At 47.9% G+C, this 10000-nt stretch overlaps 1 protein-coding gene across 1 annotated transcript in view; it reads right to left on the reverse strand.

Moving 5' to 3' along the window:
- LOC110536526 (potassium voltage-gated channel subfamily B member 2-like) overlaps positions 1–6534 on the reverse strand; it is a 15263-nt gene extending 8729 nt beyond the window's left edge. The window contains exon 1 of the mRNA XM_021622292.2: positions 6247–6534. The gene's annotated coding sequence lies outside the window, so the exon portion shown is untranslated. The remainder of the gene's footprint in view (positions 1–6246) is intronic.
- Positions 6535–10000: the final 3466 nt, after the last annotated feature.

Consider the following 10000-nt stretch of genomic DNA (forward strand, 5'->3'; position numbering starts at 1 on the left):
GCAGTAACAACACAGTGTTCTAGTCTTTATAGCAACAAGACAGTGTTCTAGTCCTTATAGCAACAACACGTTGTTATAGTCATTATAGCAACAACACAGTGTTATAGTCCTCACAGTAACAACACAGTGCTATTGTCCTCACAGTAACAACACAGTGTTCTAGTCCTCATAGCAACAACACAGTGTTATAGTCATTACAGTAACAACACAGTGTTATAGTCCTCACAGTAACAACACAGTGTTATAGTCATTATAGCAACAACACAGTGTTATAGTCCTCATAGCAACAACACAGTGGTATAGTCCTCATAGCAACAACACAGTGTTATAGTCCTCATAGTAACAACACGGTGTTATAGTCATTATAGTAACAACACAGTGTTATAGTCCTTATAGCAACAGCACAGTGTTCCAGTCCTTCCAGTCCTCCCCCAACAACACAGTGTTCTAGTCCTCATAGTATAGTTAGAGTCATTATAGCAACAACACAGTGTCTCAGCCTCCAGTATTTATGCTGCAGTAGTTTATGTGTCGGGGGGCTAGGGTCAGTTTGTTATATCTGGAGTACTTCTCCTGTCCTATTCGGTGTCCTGTGTGAATTTAAGTGTGCTCTCTCTAATTCTCTCTTTCTGTCTTTCTGTCTTTCTTTCTCTCCCTCGGAGGACCTGAGCCCTAGGACCATGCCTCAGGACTACCTGGCATGATGACTCCTTACTGTCCCCAGTCCACCTGGCCGTGCTGCTGCTCCAGTTTCAACTGTTCTGCCTTATTATTATTGGACCATGCTGGTCATTTATGAACATTTTAACATCTTGGCCATGTTCTGTTATAATCTCCACCCGGCACAGCCAGTAGAGGCCACCCCTCAGAGCCTGGTTCCTCTCTAGGTTTCTTCCTAGGTTTTGGCCTTTCTAGGGAGTTTTTCCTAGCCACCGTGCTTCTACACCTGCATTGCTTGCTGTTTGGGGTTTTAGGCTGGGTTTCTGTACAGCACTTTGAGATATCAGCTGATGTACGAAGGGCTATATAAATACATTTGATTTGATTTGATTTCATTATAGTCATTACAGCAACAACACAGTGTTCTAGTCCTCATAGCAACAACACAGTGTTATCGTCCTCATAGCAACAACAGATATTTGGCAGATAGAGCTAGAGACACCTGTTGTTACAGTAACACTACAATATAAGTCTTCAAATCAAAATCAATATAAATCTATCAATATCCGATTTAATTTCAGCAAAATAATCACATTTCTTTCACAACATTTGAGTGCACCTATTAAAGTTCATTCCTTTACTTATATATGTGTGTGTGTTGGGTATATGTTGTGAAACTGTTAGATATGAATTGTTAGATACTACTGCACTGTTGGAGCTGGGAACACAAGCATTTAGTTAGATACCACTGCACTGTTGGAGCTGGGAACACAAGCATTTAGTTAGATATTACTGTACTGTTGGAGCTAGAAACACAAGCATCTAGTTAGATATTACTGTTGGAGCTAGGAACACAATCATTTAGTTACACCGACAATATCATCTGCTCAACACTCATTGTGTGCATTGCATTGCACTCCAGTCTCAAAATCAAAACCGCTGTATTGTGTCCGTGAGAAACCCACTAATGTTACAGATGGCCTAGTGGTTGGAGGAGCCAGGTGGCCTAGTGGTTAGAGGAGGCAGGTAGCCTAGTGGTTGGAGGAGCCAGGTGGCCTAGTGGTTGGAGGAGCCAGGTGGCCTAGTGGTTAGAGGAGGCAGGTAGCCTAGTGGTTAGAGGAGGCAGGTAGCCTAGTGGTTGGAGGAGCCAGGTGGCCTAGTGGTTAGAGGAGGCAGGTAGCCTAGTGGTTAGAGGAGGCAGGTAGCCTAGTGGTTAGAGGAGGCAGGTAGCCTAGTGGTTGGAGGAGCCAGGTGGCCTAGTGGTTAGAGGAGGCAGGTAGCCTAGTGGTTAGAGGAGGCAGGTGGACTAGTGGTTAGAGGAGGCAGGTGGTCTAGTGGTTAGAGGAGGCAGGTGGTCTAGTGGTTAGAGGAGGCAGGTGGACTAGTGGTTAGAGGAGCCAGGTGGCCTAGTGGTTAGAGGAGGCAGGTGGTCTAGTGGTTAGAGGAGGCAGGTGGCCTAGTGGTTGGAGGAGGCAGGTAGCCTAGTGGTTAGAGGAGGCAGGTAGTCTAGTGGTTAGAGGAGGCAGGTAGTCTAGTGGTTGGAGGAGGCAGGTAGCCTAGTGGTTAGAGGAGGCAGGTGGCCTAGTGGTTGGAGGAGGCAGGTAGCCTAGTGGTTGGAGGAGCCAGGTGGCCTAGTGGTTAGAGGAGGCAGGTGGCCTAGTGGTTAGAGGAGGCAGGTGGTCTAGTGGTTAGAGGAGGCAGGTGGACTAGTGGTTAGAGGAGGCAGGTGGTCTAGTGGTTAGAGGAGGCAGGTGGACTAGTGGTTAGAGGAGGCAGGTAGTCTAGTGGTTGGAGGAGCCAGGTGGCCTAGTGGTTAGAGGAGGCAGGTAGTCTAGTGGTTAGAGGAGGCAGGTGGACTAGTGGTTGGAGGAGCCAGGTGGCCTAGTGGTTAGAGGAGGCAGGTAGTCTAGTGGTTAGAGGAGGCAGGTGGCCTAGTGGTTACAGGAGGCAGGTAGCCTAGTGGTTAGAGGAGGCAGGTGGCCTAGTGGTTAGAGGAGGCAGGTGGCCTAGTGGTTAGAGGATGCAGGTAGCCTAGTGGTTAGAGGAGGCAGGTGGCCTAGTGGTTACAGGAGGCAGGTGGCCTAGTGGTTAGAGGATGCAGGTAGTCTAGTGGTTAGAGGAGGCAGGTGGCCTAGTGGTTACAGGAGGCAGGTAGCCTAGTGGTTAGAGGAGGCAGGTAGCCTAGTGGTTAGAGGAGGCAGGTGGCCTAGTGGTTAGAGGATGCAGGTAGCCTAGTGGTTAGAGGAGGCAGGTGGCCTAGTGGTTAGAGGAGGCAGGTAGCCTAGTGGTTAGAGGAGGCAGGTGGCCTAGTGGTTAGAGGAGGCAGGTGGCCTAGTGGTTAGAGGAGGCAGGTGGCCTAGTGGTTAGAGGAGGCAGGTAGCCTAGTGGTTAGAGGAGGCAGGTAGCCTAGTGGTTAGAGGAGGCAGGTGGCCTAGTGGTTAGAGGAGGCAGGTGGTCTAGTGGTTAGAGGAGGCAGGTAGCATAGTGGTTAGAGGAGGCAGGTGGCCTCGTGGTTAGAGGAGGCAGGTGGCCTAGTAGTTAGAGGAGGCAGGTAGCCTCGTGGTTAGAGGAGGCAGGTAGCCTCGTGGTTAGAGGAGGCAGGTGGCCTAGTTGTTAGATGAGGCATGTAGTCTAGTGGTTAGAGGAGGCAGGTAGTCTAGTGGTTAGAGGAGGAAGGTAGCCTAGTGGTTAGAGGAGGCAGGTAGCCTAGTGGTTAGAGGAGGAAGGTAGCCTAGTGGTTAGAGGAAGAAGGTAGCCTAGTGGTTAGAGGAGGCAGGTAGCCTAGTGGTTAGAGTAGACAGGTAGCCTTGTGGTTAGAGGAGGGTGGCAGGTAGCCTAGTGGTTAGAGGAAGCAGGTGGCCTAGTGGTTAGATGAGGCAGGTAGTCTAGTGGTTAGAGGAGGCAGGTAGCCTAGTGGTTAGATGAGGCAGGTGGCCTAGTAGTTAGAGGAGGCAGGTGGCCTAGTGGTTAGAGGAGGCAGGTGGCCTAGTGGTTAGAGGAGGCAGGTAGCCTCGTGGTTAGAGGAGGCAGGTGGCTTAGTTGTTAGATGAGGCAGGTAGCCTAGTGGTTAGAGTATAGAGGAGGCAGGTAGCCTAGTGGTTAGAGGAGGCAGGTAGTCTAGTGGTTAGAGGAGGAAGGTAGTCTAGTGGTTAGAGGAGGCAGGTAGCCTAGTGGTTAGAGGAGGGAGGTAGCCTAGTGGTTAGAGGAGGCAGGTAGCCTAGTGGTTAGAGGAGGCAGGTAGTCTAGTGGTTAGAGGAGGCAGGTAGTCTAGTGGTTAGAGGAGGCAGGTAGCCTAGTGGTTAGAGTGTTGGACTAATAACCAGCAGGTAGCCTAGTGGTTAGAGCTTTGGACCAGTAACCGAAAGGTTGCTTGATTGAATCCCCGAGCTGACAAGGTAAAAATCTGTCTTTCTGCCCCTGAACAAGGCAATTAACCCACTGTTCCCCGCCAGGCCGTCATTGTAAATAAGAATTTGTTCATAAATGACTTGCCTAGTTAAATAAAGGCTAAATAACAACAGCTAATGTTGATTTACCTATGTGATGGGACCTAAGGCTCCAGTGACCAATCATGACGGAGGATCTGTTTTAAAATACCTCTCCACAGGAACATGTGATGCCAGTTGGCCCCGGATTCATGAAGCGTCTCAGACTACAGTAGGAGAGCTGATCTAGGATCAGTTATGTATTTTCCATCTCAATAAATAAGATCACAAGGCCATGGGGGGGGGGGGGGGGATCTGATCCTAGATCAGCAGTCCTATGAATACAGGCCCTGGATCAGGGGAGCTGAGTCGACATAGATGTATTCTTTCATTCAGAGAAGTATTTACCTGCAATTTACACAAGTCATTATCTCCCTGCCAAAACCAGCATCAATCGTTATCACTGTCTTGTGTCTTCTCAAGGTCCCTGGACGCTAGTACGGATAAAACATGAGCGGACTATATTTAGCTTCACAGATAACACCTGAGCGGACTATATGAACCTTCACAGATAACGCCTGAGGGAACTTATTGAACCTTCAAGGATAACACCTGAGTGGTCTATATGAACCTTCACAGATAACGCCTGAGCTGTCTATATGAACCTTCACAGATAACGCCGGAGCGGACTATATGAACCTTCACAGATAACACCTGAGGGAACTTATTGAACCTTCACGGATAACACCTGAGTGGTCTATATGAACCTTCACAGATAACGCCTGAGCTGTCTATATGAACCTTCACAGATAACGCCGGAGCGGACTATATGAACCTTCACAGATAACGCCTGAGGGAACTTATTGAACCTTCACGGATAACACCTGAGTGGTCTATATGAACCTTCACAGATAACGCCTGAGCTGTCTATATGAACCTTCACAGATAACGCCGGAGCGGACTATATGAACCTTCACAGATAACACCTGAGCGGACTATATGAACCTTCACAGATAACGCCTGAGGGAACTTATTGAACCTTCACGGATAACACCTGAGTGGTCTATATGAACCTTCACAGATAACGCCTGAGCTGTCTATATGAACCTTCACAGATAACGCCGGAGCGGACTATATGAACCTTCACAGATAACGCCTGAGCGGACTACATGAACCTTCAGAGATAACGCCTGAGCGGACTATATGAACCTTCACAGATAACGCCTGAGCGGACTATATGAACCTTCACAGATAACGCCTGAGCGGACTATAGGAACCTTCACAGATAACGCCTGAGCGGACTATAGGAACCTTCACAGATAACGCCTGAGCGGACTATAGGAACCTTCACAGATAACGCCTGAGCGGACTATATGCAGCCATATTACAGATGCAGCTAAAAAGTAAATTTTGACCCACTCGACTAAGAACATTTTTGTTATATTCGACCATAACATGTTACATAGGCTACATCTCTGCGGTTGAGCTCGTGTTCATTAGACATTATCAAATCGTTTACATCTATGCGAATATCTGTAATCCAAGTTTCCCTTTTCTGTGCAATAAATTAGACGGTATTCACGGTAAGAAGGCGGGCGGGTGTGGGAGGGAGAGACTGTAAAATGTTGCGAAAGACGCAAACGTTTCTAATTGCGTTCGTCACTCCCCTGAGTGATCACGGACTTTAAACGCAACACCTGGACACCTGGTAGCCTTTAATAACTGAGATGATTAATGGAGATTAATAACTATATATTACAAAACCTAAATATAGCCTGAAGGTAAAACTAGGCATTTCTTTATTGATTAAATAGACTTCCGTTAAATTGCCTGGTTTAATAAGGTGTGTGAATTGTGGATTTATTACATCATATTTCAGTAATGTTTATGATCTTATTGATTGCAGCCGCCAGCCTGTCCCCCCCCCCCCCCCCCCCCCCCCCCAATAAACTGTTGCACAACTCTTTCGTTGCACCATTGAGCCTAATTTTAACTAATTTAATTGTTTATATTTTTCGTATCACTAAATATATTCCACCTCGCACACCCACCAACATGCAAAATGTTATACTGTTTAAAGTAGCCAGAAAACACAGCAACAAGACTGCTTGGGCGATAAGGAAAGGGTTTTTACCCTATTTAGAAAATGCACGAGTCTTACCTTGCCGAAATAAACCACCTTTTGCATGCAAACTCTTGCTCCGATGTGGAAAGGAGATAAATAATTGATCCGGGATCCCCTTCAGTCAATCCGCAAAGATTCCGAGCTCTGCGCTTTGAACGCGACTCTGAGTCAATAGACATTTCTCCAACATTTTGATAAACTCAAACGAGAAAAAAAAACATTTCGGCTACCCTCTTGATGAAAAATCCTCAGCAGAAATGAAGGAAGGCAGTTTTGTAGAGGGTGATAGAGACTCCCGGTGTGAGTATTCGATATATACCTCCATCGATGGGGGGGTTTGAGTGCTGTGAGGGTACACCAGGCTACTGTGTGTGTGTGTGTGTGTTTATCTGCAGACGTCGAGTTGCGCGTAAAGTCAACGGGAGCGAACGGGAAAACGTACTGTGAGGCGAACTGCGGAGAGGAGAGGAGCAAGAGCGGAGCCGTCCCACAGACAGCCATTCAGTCACAGTACAGTATATACATATGATATGAGTAATGTAGGGTATATAAACATATAAAAGTGGCATTGTTTAAAGTGGCTAGTGATACATGTATTACATAAAGATGGCAAGATGCAGTAGGTGGTATAGAGTACAGTATATGAGATGAGTAATGTAGGATATGTAAACATTATATTAAGTGGCATTGTTTTTTTTTTACATTTATTTTAGCAGCCACTCAATGTTAGTGGTGGCTGTTTAACAGTCTGATGGCCTTGAGATAGAAGCTGATTTTCAGTCTCTTGGTCCCTGCTTTGATGCACCTGTACTGACCTCGCCTTCTGGATGATAGCGGGGTGAACAGGCAGTGGCTCGGGTGGTTGTTGTCCTTGATGATCTTTATGGCCCTCCTGTGACATCGGGTGGTGTAGGTGTCCTGGAGGGCAGGTAGTTTGCCCCCGGTGATGCGTTGTGCAGACCTCACTACCCTCTGGAGAGCCTTACGGTTGTGGGCAGAACAGTTGCCGTATCAGGCCCGAAAGGATGCTCTCGATTGTGCATCTGTAGAAGTTTGTGAGTGCTTTTGGTGACAAGCCAAATTTCTTCAGCCTCCTGAGGTTGAAGTGGCGATGCTGCACCTTCGTCACCACGCTGTCTGTGTGGGTGGACCAATTCAGTTTGTCCGTGATGTGTACGCCGAGGAACTTAAAACTTTCTACCCTCGTTGATGTGGATAGGGGGGTGCTCCCTCTGCTGTTTCCTGAAGTCCACGATCATCTCCTTTGTTTTGTTGACGTTTCATGTGAGGTTATTTTCCTGACACCACACTCCGAGTGCCCTCACCTCCTCCCTGTAGGCCTTCTCGTCGTTGTTGATAATCAAGCCTACCACTGTAGTGTCGTCTGCAAACTTGATGATTGAGTTGGTGTCGTGCATGGCCACGCAGTCGTGGGTGAACAGGGGGTACAGGAGAGGGCTCAGAATGCACCCGTGTGGGGCCCCAGTGTGGAGGATCAGCGGGGTAGAGATGTTGTTACCTACCCTCACCACCTGGGGGCAACCCGTCAGGAAGTCCAGTACCCAGTTGCACAGGGCGGGGTCGAGACCCAGGGTCTTGATGATGAGTTTATTCCTCTTGTCCAGATGGGTTAGGGTAGTGTGCAGTGTGGTTGCGATTGCATCATCGGTGGACCTATTGGGGCGGTAAGCAAATTGGAGTGGGTCTAGTGTGTCAGGTAGGGTGGAGGTGATATGGTCCTTGACTAGTCTCTCAAAGCACTTCATGATGACGGAAGTGAGTGCTACGAGACGGTAGTCGTTTAGCTCAGTTACCTTAGTTTTCTTGGGAACAGGAACAATGGTGGCCCTCTTGAAGCATGTGGGAACAGCAGACTGGGATAAGGATTGTTTGAATATGTCCGTAAACACACCAGCCAGCTGGTCTGCGCATGCTCTGAGGACGCGGCTGGGGATGCCGTCTGGGCCTGCAGCCTTGCGAGGGTTAACACGTTTAAATGTTTTACTCATGTTGGCTGCAGTGAAGGAGAGTCCGCAGGTTTTGGTAGCGGGCCGTGTCAGTGGTACTATATTGTCCTCAAAGCGAGCAAAGAAGTTGTTTAGTCTGTCTGGGAGCAAGACATCCTGGTCCGTGACTGGGCTGGTTTTCTTTTTGTAATCCGTGATTGACTGTAGACCCTGCCACATACCTCTTGTGTCTGAGCCGTTGAATTGCGACTCTATACTCTCTATACTGACGCTTAGCTTGTTTGATTGATTTGCGGAGGGAATAGCTACACTTTTTATATTCGGTCATGTTTCCGGTCACCTTGCCCTGATTAAAAGCAGTGGTTCACGCTTTCAGTTTCGCGCGAATGCTGCCATCAATCCACGGTTTCTGGTTGGGGAATGTTTTAATAGTTGCTGTGGGTACGACATCGCCAATGCACTTGCTAATGAACTCGCTCACCAAATCAGCGTATTCGTCAATGTTGTTGTTTGACGCATTGCGGAACATATCCCAATCCACGTGATGGAAGCAGTCTTGAAGCGTGGAATCAGATTGGTCGGACCAGCGTTGAACAGACCTGAGAGCGGGAGCTTCCTGTTTTAGTTTCTGTCTATAGGCTGGAAGCAACAAAATGGAGTCGTGGTCAGCTTTTCCAAAAGGAGGGCGGGGGAGGGCCTTATATGTGTCGCGGAAGTTAGAATAACAATGATCCAGGGTTTTACCAGCCCTGGTTGCACAATCGATATGGGAGTCTTGTTTTCAGATTAGCCTTGTTAAAATCCCCAGCTACAATGAATGCAGCCTCAGGATATGTGGTTTCCAGTTTACATAGAGTCAAATAAAGTTTGTTCAGGGCCAACGATGTGTCTGCTTGGGGGGGAATATATACGGCTGTGATTATAATCGAAGAGAATTCCCTTGGTAGATAATGCGGTCGACATTTTATTGTGAGGAATTCTAAATCAGGTGAACAGAAGGACTTGAGTTCCTGTATGTTGTTATGATCACACCACGTCCCGTTAATCATAAGGCATACCCCCCCCCCCCCCCCCCCGCCCCTCTTCTTACCAGAAAGATGGTTGTTTCTGTCGGCGCGATGCGCAAAGAAAATAGCTGGCTGTACCGACTCTGATAGCGTGTCTCGAGTGAGCCATGTTTCCGTGAAGCAAAGAATGTTACTGTCTCTGATGTCTCTCTGGAATGCTACCATTGCTCGGATTTCATCAACATTGTTGTCAAGAGACTGGACATTGGCGAGTAGTATGCTAGGGATTGGTGCGTGATGTGCCCGTCTCCGGAGCCTGACCAGAAGGCCGCTTAGTCTGTCCCTTTTACAGCGTTGTTGTTTTGGTTCACCGGCTGGGATCCGATCCATTGTCCCGGGTGGAAGGCAAAAAACAAGATCCGCTTCGGGAAAGTCATATTCTTGGTCGTACTGATGGTGAGTTGACGCTGATCTTATATTCAGTAGTTCTTCTCGACTGTATGTAATGAAACCTAAGATGACCTGGGGTACTAATGTAAGAAATAACACGTTAAAAAACAAAAAACTGCATAGTTTCCTAGGAACGCGAAGCGAGGCGGCCATCTCTGTCGGCGCCGGAAGTACAGCAGACACCCAGTCAGTCACAGTTGAGCAGACACCCAGTCAGTCACAGTAGAGCAGACACCCAGTCAGTCACAGTAGAGCAGAAACCCAGTCAGTCACAGTAGAGCAGACACCCAGTCAGTCACAGTTGAGCAGACACCCAGTCAGTCACAGTAGAGCAGACACCCAGTCAGTCACAGTAGAGCAGACACC

The sequence above is a fragment of the Oncorhynchus mykiss genome, chromosome 11 (assembly GCF_013265735.2).
Source record: "Oncorhynchus mykiss isolate Arlee chromosome 11, USDA_OmykA_1.1, whole genome shotgun sequence".
NCBI lineage: Eukaryota > Metazoa > Chordata > Actinopteri > Salmoniformes > Salmonidae > Oncorhynchus > Oncorhynchus mykiss.